We start from the raw sequence: 15379 nt of genomic DNA, 5'->3' as shown, positions 1-15379 counted from the left end.
GTCATGGTTGAAGACAATGCTTTCCATATTGGCTTTTCGTATTGACTGCTTCAATACCATTAGTTGTTTCAATATTATATTCAGTAAAACTACTTGCAAACTACGAACAATTAATCTAAAATGTCAACTTAAAGTAATGATAATTATGAACATACAAGGATTTCAATGAAATTTGTTTTATTAAAAATTAAATTAATTAATAAATATAACTTATTTATTATGTTGTATTATGAATTATTCTCCACAAAATATTATAAGAAAAATTACTAAAATATAAATATTAATTGATTTTTTTATTTTTAATATTATATTTTATTATCCGATTAATGGTACAGTTGAATACAATGCATACAATACAATCAATGCACAATTTTAAGCTCAGGTTTGATTTTTCTTCTTCGCATATTTACTTACTAAACATTTTTGCTAGCAAGTCGTCGTACAATCCGCAGCTCCATATAACCAGTCGTTAATATTTATATGCATTTTCTAGTTCAGAACGCAAAATATTCCATATAATGAACTACTCGATCATAAAGAGAAATATCTCACAAAGATATACAACCAGTCAGACGTGCGGCGCGGTAATAAGCACATTCGAGCGATTTCGATATTCGAATTTCAATTATTTCCTTTTCAAACCAACACCCCGAAAGAATCATATTCCGCTAACGATCGGCATTTGTTCAATTCCAACCAATAGCGTAAACCCGATATACGCATTTTGGATATGCGGCTCTCTGAATACTAAAAAAATCATATAAGCATATTTGTAGTGCAGTAATAAGTAAATACTTACGTATCTAGTTTAGTTTAATTTGTTGGTTCGGACACACGTTTTAATGTAGACCATTGGTTAGTTTTATATAATGGTATACCCGAATTCAATAAGCATAAACTAAGTAGTGATTTCCAAAGCCTTACAGTACAAAATAGTAATGAACAAATTCATTGGACTAAAGCTACGTAAACACAATTGCTCTGGGTAATTTAAATGTTAGGTTTAATACAACTTCGGTCTTATTGCATGAATTTTATGGTTCAAGTTAATGGAATAAATTCGAAAGAGAACAAGATTCCTTCTCGTATTTTTTCTCTAGTAATCCCATTTTCTGACAGTTTATTGTGCTGCTGAATAAGAAGCTAATTTGGACTTACGAAAGACGATCTTTTCGACGTTTTCCTAAAGGTTTATATTATATATAAGTTATTATAATATTATATAGTATATTATATATATATATATATATATATATATATATATATATATGTATATATATATATATATATATATATATATATATATATATATGTATATATATATATATATATATATATATATATATATATATATATATATGTATATATATATATATATATATATATATATATATATATATATATGTATATATATATATATATATATTATATATATATATATATATATATATATATATATATATATATATATATTATATAGTATATTATATATATATATATATATATATATATATATATATATTATATAGTATATTATATATATATAATTATTATTATATTATATATATATAATTATTATTATAATTATATATATATAATTATTAGATATAAGAATTATTACAATATCCGCTCTATTCGCCATATTTACCTTGATATCTCAAAAATTAAATCTCAAAAAAATATTTCATACATATTCATTTCGTACATATAGCTAAGCTGTAATAACAGTCGTGGAAGTGTACTTGGACAGTCTTCCAGATCTTCACTCTATAGAACAATTGAGAACTTATAATTATAAAAGAAAAATAAATACGTGTCGTAATCAGAGTATTTCGAATACAGTTTGCAGTAGTGAAATGTGTGATACAAATGTGCGTCTATGTTTTCATGTTGTGTTTGACACTTATGTAAGTTTTTATAAATGTATATATTATCAACAATCGACTAAGTACATAGAGCAACAGCTGTTATAAAATCGTCTGAAGAAAATAAACACTTCCCTGCAATATTTCTGGGGTATTGTTTGCTATCTTATATTTTAGAAAGTCTTGGACCACTCTTGTATCTGCTCTCTGGCAATATAAATAATACTTAGAACATTTTCTGACGACACATTCATTATGGTAAAAGATACCCACCTAGTACTGCAGCTACAGGAAAACTACAAGCAGCAATCACAATAGGTTCGCAATAGATTAATACAATGTTTCGATATCTGTCCATATCAATTTTCTGTTCCTTGCAGTATTGCCATCTAATAATATCACTTGAACAATGCGTAATTTCCGAAATTGCGCTGGCATATCTCATACTGAAACATAAGCTCTCAACTTGATTTTAGATCAAAGTGATCGATTTATCACTCGAGAGCAAATCTTGTTTGCAATTATAGGGTGCAAGTATAGTGTTGTCATCGTACTGACAAAGTAAAACAAAGTAAAAAAAGCAAAGTTCTTCTATTAATTACCAATATTTATTACTATGTAACCAATTACGATAACATCGCAATCAAATAGGTCCACGAAATTATCCAAGATTTCACCGTAAAATATGAAAGAAGTTTTTAATTTACACCAACGTTGATACAACAATTGGACAACGCACAGGATATCAGAAGATTGAAGCGGATCAAACTACAATCACTTGTAACTTAATTTAAATAATTTAGTTGAAATAATTTAATTTTAATTTGGGAAATATATACAGTTGATTTTATTCCACACTCGGCTTACTTGTAACCTTTTCCGGTATAAATGTAAGCTTATCTAAGAAAATATAATATATTTTATAAAAAATTAAATATTAAAACACATCTCCAATTTAATTAAAGCAAACTTACAAAAAAAAAGCTTCAGTTATCACTTATAAATGCTTGTTACAACCAACTGATTCCACCAACAGGATGCACCGAGCTTTGACTTAATAATCGGACAAGTGCTGAGGTTTTCCAGTTTCACCAAGAAAGACAGTTATAAAACTCGCCAATTTATTGTTGTCTCGGATGTTATTATTATACAGAAATTTGGAAAACTACCACATGAAGTAAAATATTATCGACCAATTTCACTGCTGCAAGTAATATCCAAAGTACTTGAAAAACTCCTGTTAAAAATGTTAAAACCAAATATAGATAAAAAAATCTAATATCTGCCCATCAGTTTGATTTCATAAGCAAACTTCAACAATTGATCACATACATATTACGAAGAGAAAAACATTCTTAGCTAGATTCTTGGAGTTAGTACACGATTTCGATAAAGTCTGTCATAAGGGACTAATGTATAAACTCAATAAAATGTTACCGAATCAACATATACGTTCAACGTGAACTCTCATATCTTAGGTTGAATATTTATAGTTAAACAAGAATAAATTTACTCAATGATAAAAGAAACAAAAGCACTTGAACTGCAAGGCTGGATGATTTGAACCCTGTTCTTTACCTACTCTACACATGTGACATGCCGCAAATAGAAATTGTTACTATGGCCATATTTGTTGATGACACTGATATCCTTACCATTTAAGAAAATAGCTAAGTAGCGACGATAAAACTACGACACGCAAATAATAATATAAATAAGTGTACTCAGACATGGATAATAAAAGTCAACGAGAACTGTTCATATAATATATATGTAACCCACACAGTAACAGCGCAGTACCTTGGGATGAATCTTGAATCAAAATTTGGAAAGTTCAGAACGTTGGAAGAAGCGTATCTCGAACTCAAAATAAATTTTTAAAAAATTATTGGATATTTGGAAGAAAATCTATATTATCCATACACTATATCGGCCTATGAAATGCAGTTATGGGGATGTTCTGCAAGAAGAAATATGAACATAATACAAATATTTCAGAATTATAGTGTTGAGAAGTACTGTGGATGAACCCAGATACTCTAGGAATAATTACCTGCACTTAGGCTGGATTCCAACTGTCATAGAGTATGTTAAGAGATTGGCGACAAGACATGAGGAAAGACCTGCATTAGGAGGCAGACTGAAAAGAATCAAGTCGCTTGTGATGACTAACTTCTAATTTTATTTGATTTTATTAAAGCTTAAAGATATTTGTAAAAGTAATGGCCATTGGGTCCTCTTAGATAAGTATCAAATTTTAAGTTCTTAAAACATTAATCAAGTATTAACTTATCTAATGATGTAGAAAAAGTACAAGTAGCGGTGTCAACAAGATGTACAATTGGACTGGAGACTGGAAAATACAGTTTAAGAGCTCCAAATCAGGCCATGTTAATTTTGTCAGTCAAGTGATATTCTGATTATGTCACTTGACGGATGCCCGATTTCTCAAGAAACATTAGATAAATACCTTGGAATACCTCTCGATAGTAAGTCAAATTGGAAACAAAACCTTAGACAAATAGCAGACCAGATTAGATTTGAACTCAAGCAACTGTACTCGTTAGTGGTAAAATTCTCTCAACTTGGCCTAAAATCAAAGAGATTGGTTTATCAGTCAATCGTAAAGCCAACTTGGATGTATGGTGTGCAAATATGGAATTGCTCTAATACATCACACCAATTAGTAATTCAATGCAACCAAAACAAAGTTCTACGATTAAATTACCAATTTTTGTCGCTACGTAACCAACGAAGAGCTGCACGATGACCTCGAAATCAAATGAATATACGAGGTGATCCAAGATATCGCCTTAAAAGATGAAATAAGATTGCTAAATAAGAAGATTTAAGTCAACCAAACCATACGAACTTGTTTATTTTAAAAGTGTATCCTTAGCTTTAGCTTTAGTGTTTTAGTTTTATTTTAATTGGGGAAATACATACCATAGTAAAACACATTTTTTTGGCAAAATTAGTTTTTTTTATTCAACATAATTCCCTTCAAGGGTGATACTGTGAATACCGTGAAATAGTCGCTGGGGCCAGATCTGAAGAATGTGGTGGATGAGGAAGCTATTCGAGGCGAAATTCATGGATTTTTTGGCATCGTTTTCACTAACTTATAACACAGTGCTCTTGGTAAAGCAGCACTTTCTTTTTCTTCAAATGGGGCCGTTATTTCGGCGATATTCGTCCTTCAAACGGTCCAATAATGCTATGTAATAGTCGCGGTCTTTCCTTTTTCAAAGTAGTCAATGAAAATTATTTCAATCGCATCAGAAAATACAGAGGCTATAATCTTGACAGCCGACTGTTGCGTTTTCCCACGTTTTGGATGAGGTTCATCGTGTGCAGTCCACTCGGATGACTGTCGATTGGACTTCAGAGTAAAATGATGCAGCCATGTTTCACTCATTGTCACATATCGACGCAAAAACGCGGGTTTATTACGCTTTATCGTCTTCAAACACTGTTCTGAACCATCAACTCGTCGTTAGTCGTTTATGGTCAAATTTCATTCAATTTCAATTTATGGCCATTCAAAATCATTCTGTGGATTTTTAAAAAGTTTTCGTCGGTAACAACCTCTTCTGGGCGTCCACTGCGTTCACCGTCTTCGGTGCTCATTTCACCACGTCTAAACTTAGCATACCAATCCTTGATGGTTGATTTTCCTGGGATAGTATCCGGAAACGTTTTTGCGTTGGGAGATGAAAATGGGAGAAGTAGTTTAAAACAATGGAATTTATTGATAAATTGTTAAATATCTTAAGCTTTACTACATTAATATTAGTAGACAAGTAGCAGCATATTCTCTAGATATATAAATCAATATAAATAGGGCCGGCTTGGTGGCGTAGTGGTAAAGGCGATGGGACGGTCCTCCTACTGTTGCGATAGCCGCGAGTTCGAATCCTGCTAGGGCATGGTCGTAAATTTATGTTTGTGATTGTTTAAAATTTGTGAATGTTCTAGGCAAGAGTGTAAAATCCGACAAGGAAAATGATCCCAGTCACGCCGGTAACCAGGCTGGGTAAGACCGGATGTCTTCTCGGGTTATTTCTAAAGTTGGTCACTCGCCGTTCGGCAGGCTTAATGCTGATGACCGTGGTTCGGAGCCCACGTTAAACTTTAGGCCCAGTCCAGATAAACTCATAGTTGGTAAAAGGAGATTTTAAATTTTATATAAAAAATATATATAAATAGGTATTGGTTTAAATTATCAAATATTATTTGAAACGGATAAAAGCTAAAACTATTTTCTAAATATATTCTATGTATTTTTAATAGGACAATTTCTATTGGATGTAGTTCTGCATAGACCAAAATAAATATTATACTCGTACAAACGCAACATTTTAACCAAAAAGCAAAACCTCAAATAACAAAAACCATTTGATTTCGCATTCGTTTGCTTTATCGTTTAACGGTTTAAACTCAAATAAAAGCCAATAATTGAATATTTTACTGCAATCATTTATATGCAAATTATATTTGCAGTTTGTTGTTGTTTGTTCAGCAACTGACACACTTAATGCATAGTTATTAAGTATTAATACACTTTGTTTATTAATAATCTATTATTAGAGAGGTAATGGCTCAAATCTATTCATTTATGTAGCTCTATTTTTCTCCAATCGATCTTCGGGTTACATTCTCGTATCAATCTTATTTTTATTATTCTCTATTGGTATTATACAGGATCTTTAAAGAGTAGAATCAATAATACATTTTATTCTAAAACTAGTTCCTTTTCTGAATTTTTATATTAACAATATTATTTATATCTATTTATAAGCCTTGTTTCAAACCCCTATAACCATTTTTTTGTTATTTCAACAACAAAATAAAATGTATCGAGTTTAGATTATACGATTGCTTTGGTTAAAAAAGGGCACTACACCAAAAATCACTGTAGTTGATGAAACCATGAAGAAATCAATTTCGGCCAACATAATCTTTATAGAATACGTTGAGTCGAAGAATATACTCATATATCAATCAAATGGTTCTATAGATGAGATTATTTATCGAGGATATATTAGTTCATTATAGATATAGATAGTTCCTGTATAATTCAAGACGGTGTCGAGCCCAAACAATACAAAAATAATAATATAATGTTGTAATATGTACACAAAATTAAATTACCAACAAATCAAATCTAAATATAACAGGTCAGTTGAAAAGTCCCCGGTGTAGCATACAAACATTTTTTTTTATTCAACATAATTCCCTTCAAGGGTGATACATTGATTATAACGACCTTCCAATTTTTCGTCCCTTTTTGTGTAGTACGATTTGTCCTTTGCTTCAGAGTAGGCCTCAGTTTCTGCGATCACCTCTTCATTTGACGAAAATTTCTGCCCAGTGGCCATTCTTTTGGTATCTGAGAACAGGAAATAGTCGCTTGGGGCCAGATTTGGAGAATACGGTGGATGAGAAAGCAATTCAAAGCCCAATTCATAGATTTTTGTCATCGTTTTCACTGACTTGTGACAAGGTGCATTGTTCTGCTGAAGCCACACTTCTTTTCTTCAAATGCGGCCATTTTTCGGCGATTTCGTTCTTCAAACGGTCCAATAACGGTATGTAATAGCCGCTGTTTATAGACATTCCTTTTTCAAGACAGCCGACTGTTGCGTTTTCCCATGCTTTGGAGCGGGTTCATCGTGTGCAGTCCACTCGGATGATCCAATCGATAGGATTGGACTTCGGAGTGAAACGATGGAGCCATATTTCATTTATTGTCACATATTGACGCTAAAACTCGGGTTTATTAAGCTTGATCATCTTCAAACCCTACTCCGAATTATCAACTCGTCGTTGTTTTTGGTCAAAAGTGAGCTCACGCGCCACCCACTTAGCACAGAGCTTTCTCATACCCAAATATACGTCAATGATATGATGAACACGTTCAGTATATCATTAGAGTGTTTAATATTTCATTCAATTTCAATTTATGGTCATTTAAAATCATTTTGTGGATTTTTTAAATCTTTTCGTCGGTAACAACCTATTTTGGGTGTCCACTGCGTTCACCGTCTTCGGTACTCATTTTACCTCATCCAAACTTAGCATACCAATCCTTGATGGTTGATTTTCTTGGGGCAGTGTCTGGAAACTCGGCATCAGGCCAAGTTTTTGCTTCAACTGTATTTTTTCCCTTCAAAAAGCAATATTTTATCAACACGCGAAATTCCTTTTTATCAATTTTTTCACAATAATAAAAGTTGCTTCACTCAAAATGCTATAATTCACAAACTAATGATCCGACAGCTGTCATATTTATAAACGCATCTTTTGAGGGTTGGGGCTAACCAAAAAACATATGGACATACGTCAGGCCGCGGACTTTTCAATTAAACTGTTAATTGTTAGGGCTCGGCACCGACTTCAAAGTAATCAGTTGGATTCAGTTATAAATATATAGGTTTAGGTAGGTATTAAGCTAAATTTTGTGTATATAGTACAATATAATATAAATCTAATATATAAAATAATTTTTTGTTAAGAATTTTTTTCGAATGTTGATAAAATATATACTAACAAATATCTAAATATCCTAACAAAATAATTAGAATTCATAACAAAAATCAACAAAGAAACAGAAACAATGGCTGGTAATTATTTTCCTAACATTTTCTAAACGTTTTTGCTTTGTGGGTGTCGCAGTTTCGTATAAGATCGAACTTCAAATTCCAATCTTAACAAATAGCAATTTATAAGTTGGCTTTTTGTCATTATTTTATGGCGAGAGTACAAAAAACCACGCCCAAAGTTCTTAAATCTAATTAGTGTTAATTATGTTTCAGGTCTAAAAACAAAATTGTGGTTTAATTATAAGCGATTCGTTCCTCGATGGGAGTAAACTGGCAGAACCGCCTCCTATAGGTAAGCAAAATTAACTTTTTGCCTAGTGAGTTGTGTAATAAGTGAGTCAAGACCAACAGCCTACCGTGTTATAAGAACTGTTTGTTATCAGATTATTTAATGCAATTTATGAATGTTGGATATAATCGATATAATCGAAAATATCGCTGTAAATAAACGGATGATAATCGAAAGGTTTGATAATCGTACTCCCGAAACATTATCTTCGCTCTTCTTTTCTTAACTTTACAAAGGATCTCCATCGATTTAATTCGATCATTATAATCGGTATATAATCGTCATAATTCGATTATATAACTTAATCATGAGTTATTTAATGCAACTATTGATTTTGTGTTTGCCGAAGATAATATTTTTACTAAGTCTTCTGTAATTTCTTTTATATTGAAACAACTTATGTATGTATTACGATTACTTTTTCTCTTTAAAAAGCCTTCATTGAGAAAACTCATAACAATATATATTAAACAAAATAGTTTCCACATTTTCTACTTTTTGTTGGTTTGACAGCCAATCATCGATCCTTCATACTTCTTCAGCATTTGGAAACTAACTATATGTCAACCAGATCCCGTTCCAATGAAAATAAAGTCGAAACAAGTGGTGGACTAACGTTTGCAATTGATATTGTCATTATTTGTATAGTTTTCTTAGCCAGTAACAAAACCAACAAGAAAAGTTTTCTTTTTGCATAGAAAGTAATGAAACCGCTATGTTGAAATAGTTCGAACGCCCATTTCAGGTGGTGTCCTAGCTATTTTTCTTTCTTTTGGATTCGTCCCATCGCAAGTAAACATCTGGAACAGCTGATTAAGAAACTGCTCAGCTGTTTTTAGAGTTTGAGCTGAAAAAACTCTAAAATTCTTTGATTTGAAAATAATGAATGTCAAAAATCTAATTTTAAGCTTTCCATGATTATAATATGTATACACCGAAGTACGCAATGATTCAAAACTGGTATTTTATGTAGAAAAATGTTACAACCAGTGAATTTAGCTTTTATGTTAGGGTTTCCAATAATATTTCGCATTTTTATCAATATGTATCGCTGATTTATTTACACATTTATAATTAATTAATAGGAAATATAGTGTTTCCTTATATAGCACACTCTCTGTATACTAATTTAATCTCTATACTATAATCTATTCAAAGTTGTTTTGTACATACGTCATCTGAATTTGTGACGTCAAAACGTCGCAATATTGCCGCATCACCTCTGAGTTTCAGTTCAGTTTGGCTTTGATATCCAACAAAATTCTACCTTAAATAAAATAATGAAACAAAAATGTTATCAAACATATATAACAGGTCAAATGGAAAGTCCCCGGCCTGTCATAATAAAACACTTTTTTTTTTGGCAAAGTTAGTATTTTTTATTCACCAATTGAATTCATAAGTTTTTGACACGGTGCGTTGTCTTAGTGAAGCAGCACTTCTTTGCCTTCAAATGCCGTCGTTTTTTGGCGATTTCATCCTTCAAACGGTCTAATAACGCTACGTAATAGTCGCTGTTGATGGTCCATTTTTTTTCAAGGTAGTCAATGAAAACAATTCCATGCGCATCCCAAAATACAGACGCCATAACCTTGCCTGTCGACTGTTTCCACGTCTACGGAGCCATGTTTGATCCATTGTCACATATCGATGCAAAAACTTGGGTTTATTACGCTTGATCATCTTGAGACACTGCTCCGAATCATCAACTCGTCGTTGTTTTTAGTCAAAAATTGAGCTCTCGCGGCACCCACTTTACACAAAACTTTCTCGTACTCAACTACTCGTGAATGATATGATTTACACGTTCAGTTGCTATATAGAGTATCTGCTATGTCACTCAGCTTCAATTTACGGTCATTCAAAATAATTTTGTGGATTTTTTAATATTTTCGTTGTTAAGAACCTCTTTTGGGTGTCCACTGCGTTTACATCTTCGGTGCTCATTTCACCACGTCTAAACTTAGCATACCTGTCCTTGATGGTTGATTTTCCTGAGGCAGTGTCCAGAAACTTGGCATCAAGCCAAGTTTTTGCTTCAACTGTATTTTTTCCCTTCAAAAAGCAATATTTTATCAACACGCGAGATTCCTTTTTATTCATTTTTTCACAATAACAAAAGTTGCTTCACTCAAAATGCTATAATTCACAAGCTAATATACCGACAGCTGTCAAATTTATACACGCATCTTTGGAGTGTTATCTGTGTGTCAGGCCGGGGACTTTTCAACTGATCTGTTAGTTTATTTTAACATTATAGTACATTTAAAGCATATATCGAAGGATTTAAAACTACAATTAAGAACACAGGTATAGTAGTTTGTAGGTTAGAGTTAACTCTTTTCCACTCCACCTATGAGGTAGAGTTCTAAGCACGTTTTTTATGTAGTGGTATCCCCCTGGAGGCCTAATCCACATAATTAACAATTATATATCAAAGTAATGTATTCTACTTTCATTAGAGAGCATGTTTACATTTTTACGTTTAGTTCTTGTTTCCTTCGATGCCGTGTTTACTTGCCAAATTTTCTTAATATCACTGTATTTTTTACTTCTTCTACTACTTGTGTATACAACTCTTGATAAAATTCCCTGGGTCGTCACTGAATTCGGCCTAATTCATTTACCGTATATACAAAACAGTTAGTATTTATCTTCTCCTCGTACATTCTAACCTAATGCTCATGTTCAGTTCTGAACAATTACAATCATATATATGCATACAAATCTTTGACATCTTACAATACCATTTTCTACAGTTATACTCTATTAACTATTTATCTTTTAGCATATACTCTTCAAAACTTTTATTCATGATTTGAAAGTCATTTCTTCATAACAGCCTTTGTTGATGCTATTATTGGGATTTTTCCCACCAGTGTGCTATGATATGGTGCATTGTCTATAACAATAACTGATGATTCCTCCAGTTTCTTTAGCAATTGATTTTCAAACCATAACAAAAACATGTTTTGGTCCATTTTTCCATTGTAGTCGCCATTAGACTTGGACGAAAATACTAATTCTCTACCAAGAATAAAATCATTCTTATCCCCTGTATGAATCGCAATATATCTGCATTTCATTAGTAATAAATATTATGACCAACAAAACCTAATTACACGATATTGTAACGTTTATCTTATTCCATCTATTTTTGTTGTCTTTACACTTTTTTTGTTACTGTTTTGCCAAGAATGCCCCAATGAACCATTTTAAAATATTAAAGTTTCATCAAGATAGTCAAATAATTTATCTTCCTTAATTTTATTACATGCTTTTAAATATTGAATTATTTTTAAGGTAATGTCTGATGGTTCCATTAGACCTCTTCGAGGGTTATCTTTACACCATTTAAACCCAATGCCCCGTAGGCGATCCCTGAAAAAGTTGCATGTCAATACAAGACTAACAATTTTCGATGAAATAATTTTAGTAAATTACGTTTATATCGATAAAATTGTTTGTGAACTCACTGTTCTATATATGATCTCGAATAGGGCCAATAATAAGATGGTCAGGATTCGTCACCCACTTCCTATGTAGACGGGTTTTGTTGGTTGATTTAACATATTCTTCTTCATTTTGTAAGCGATGTACAATACCCACAGTAATAGTCAACGCAGCAGAAACACGCTAAAAAACATTTTCAATAAAATTGCAGCAACTAATAATATTTAATATCATCAATAGTTCTCTAACGGAATTTACGTGCAAAAGATGGCGTCCATTATCTCGTTCGTTTTCTAAATAAGTTATTAAAGACATAAAGACAAACAAAGTAATATGATATATTAGACAGCGATTTAAAATTTAACAAAATACTTAAAGCGCTAAAATAACGCTTTACGGTTTATAACTAGTAATAATTATAACTAATATTTTGAATAATTTTGGCTAAGTTTGACAACTGGACGACTTTGACAGTCTAGTTCGGTTTCACGATCGAACATATACAGACGTCGATATCATGTCTCTTTTTAACTAGAATAAAATAAGGAGCAAAATATTGTCTGATTTTGATACGAATTTACAAATTGCGGCAAGGAATACATTAAACATCTTGATGATGTATGTACAAAAAACTTTGAAGAAACAATGCATGATTTCCTCTAATTTAATTCAAATAGACAAAATTATCAAAATTGGTTTGTGCTTTCAACAACTCCGATGTAATGTATGTAATCATTATATTCTGAGGTTTGGTATGAATTGCTGAATGATTGGGACTGTTCAAAATGAGAGTATCGCAAAAATATATTAATATTCAATATAAGCTCTGACAGTGTGTTACATTAACAAACAATATATTTTTTCTTTTATACTAGGTATTTTCTCAATACTTAGTTTAAAACGTTACAATTAGTGTTGGGAACTATCGACTGAAATTGACTCTCGACTGTTTAGTAATTGACTACTTTTTACTATCGACTGTTTCAGTCATAGTTTTAGTTACTATTTTTAGTTCTACTAATTTCATTCGACTGATTTTTAACTCTCTGGCTTGATCGTTCCAGCCGCGACCTTAACAAAAATGTACCCAATATATGCTTACATAATATATGCAGTTTTATGATTTTTTTTGTTAGTTTGCTTGTAAATAACAATACATAGTATATTAATATTATAGCATTTTGGTACGATATTTTCAAAGATTGTTTATGTAAAAGGGTAAAAAGATTAAAATTGGGAATGATAAAGAGTAAAATATTTTGACTGTTTTATGGCAATAATAGGTAATATTTTCATTACTCTTTCCATTTTTGTTAAAAAATATTTCCGTCCAATAATAAATAAAGCATTTATATCATTTTATTCAGATCATTTTTAATTATGTCATGGATTAGTTTTTTTTATGATTAGGTATAGGTTTAATTTTTATATAGTATTTATGGTTATTGTACATCTTTAGTTTGTAAGTTTTGTTTAACTTCCATTGTATTGTCTATATTTATTATAGTATATTATTAAAAAAAACAATTAACACATTGAAATATAATAAAATATTTGTGGGGAATTATTCCATTTCATAGATAAATTCCACTTCTTTTTACAGATCCATAAAACATTCAAATATAAAAGTAATTCCACTTCGTTTAAAATTAAATTATCTGTTGCATCTTATGTATTATTATTATAATAATATTCAGTAATTATTTTTCCCTTTTCTTTTTTAAAATTAGTTCTGGAAGGAATACATCTCTGTCTCGCTTATACTACCGTTGGAAAATATAACCACATATAAAATTAACTGCCCCAAGCAATTATCTCCGTCCTTTCTTCTCTCACAATTTATACAAAAATTGATTCGTACATCTTCGTCTGGCATCTCAAATTAGAAAAAAAAGAGTTGAACCGTGCATTTAACTGAAAATAGTAATTGCTCTTTTCAGTCGCTAGTTTTTTAACTATCGACTTTTTCTACTGTTTTACGACTATCTGCTGTTTCGATTGTTTTCAGTCGATAGTTCCCACCGGTAGTTACAATAATAACTTGACGTCACACATATGAGTAAAGAACGCTAAGAAACTAACAAATATTGGTTCCCCAATGTATAATAAACGCCCTGATAAGTATTACACGAAATTCCTCTTTTTCTGTTAATTAGAAACTATTGTAACTCAATACCTAATTACCTAATGAGCCAAATGTCATGGATTGTTAACAAATATCTGCCGAAAATCTCTTTCAAGATCATCCGAAATACCAGATTTTAATGTAAATTTTTCAGTTGATTTGTCGATTATAATTACATTCTTAAGAGCCCTTATACATCACAATTATCAAAAACATTCTAAAGATTACGACATTCTTTTGAACGTTAATTGAAATGTGCATCGTTGCTAACAAGATAAATTAATATAAATTATTAGAGGCATCGTAGGAATTGTTGTCTTTCGTCAGAATATTAAATCATTTGTTGGTTCATTTATAAATCTCGTAAACAAACAAACTATGAGATCTGAAGAGTATCTCAAACAAATAAATATTTACTTCTGATAAGGTGTAATCTAACAATCAAAATGAAGGATGTGTTAGATTGATGTATTAAATTACTTGATTTAATACCATGATAGTTAAAATAATGTTAGGACAGGTAACTTTGGTCTGTGATTTTATTTAATTATTATAAAAATAAAGGTATACATATATGCGCTCAAATAATATTTAACTCAGATAGTAGCATTAGTAATATTTTGCTAACGGAAATAATATCTTATATAATTCAGATAAATGGGACAGAGTTGTAAACCCCATAGCTCCAAAGGATTTGTTAATGAGAAGCATTCATAATGAGAATATACGATCTAATAAATTTCCATATGCTTGAGCATTTTGCAAGAAAGGATATAATAAAACTTGCATTGATTTCAGTTGCAAAATTACATTAACTGCCATTGAAAGTAATAGAAAAATATTTGGTATGACATTGGGTGATAAACTCATGTGGAAAATGCTATCTATTCTGTTAAGAGCAAACGAGAACTTCGTATGAGGCACAAAAAATGTGGTGGTAGTTTGGACAATAAACTAATTTGCCACTTTACAACAAATAATTATTGTATAAACACATTTTGAAGTGTTGAATTTTAATATATGTGAAGTTTGCCAGAACCAG

The sequence above is a fragment of the Rhynchophorus ferrugineus genome, unplaced genomic scaffold, assembly GCF_030347505.1.
Source record: "Rhynchophorus ferrugineus isolate W39M unplaced genomic scaffold, kcgeb_rfMv2 rfM3, whole genome shotgun sequence".
Lineage (NCBI taxonomy): Eukaryota > Metazoa > Arthropoda > Insecta > Coleoptera > Curculionidae > Rhynchophorus > Rhynchophorus ferrugineus.
The sequence above is the reverse complement of the archived record's forward strand: the minus strand, read 5'-3'. Positions refer to the sequence as shown.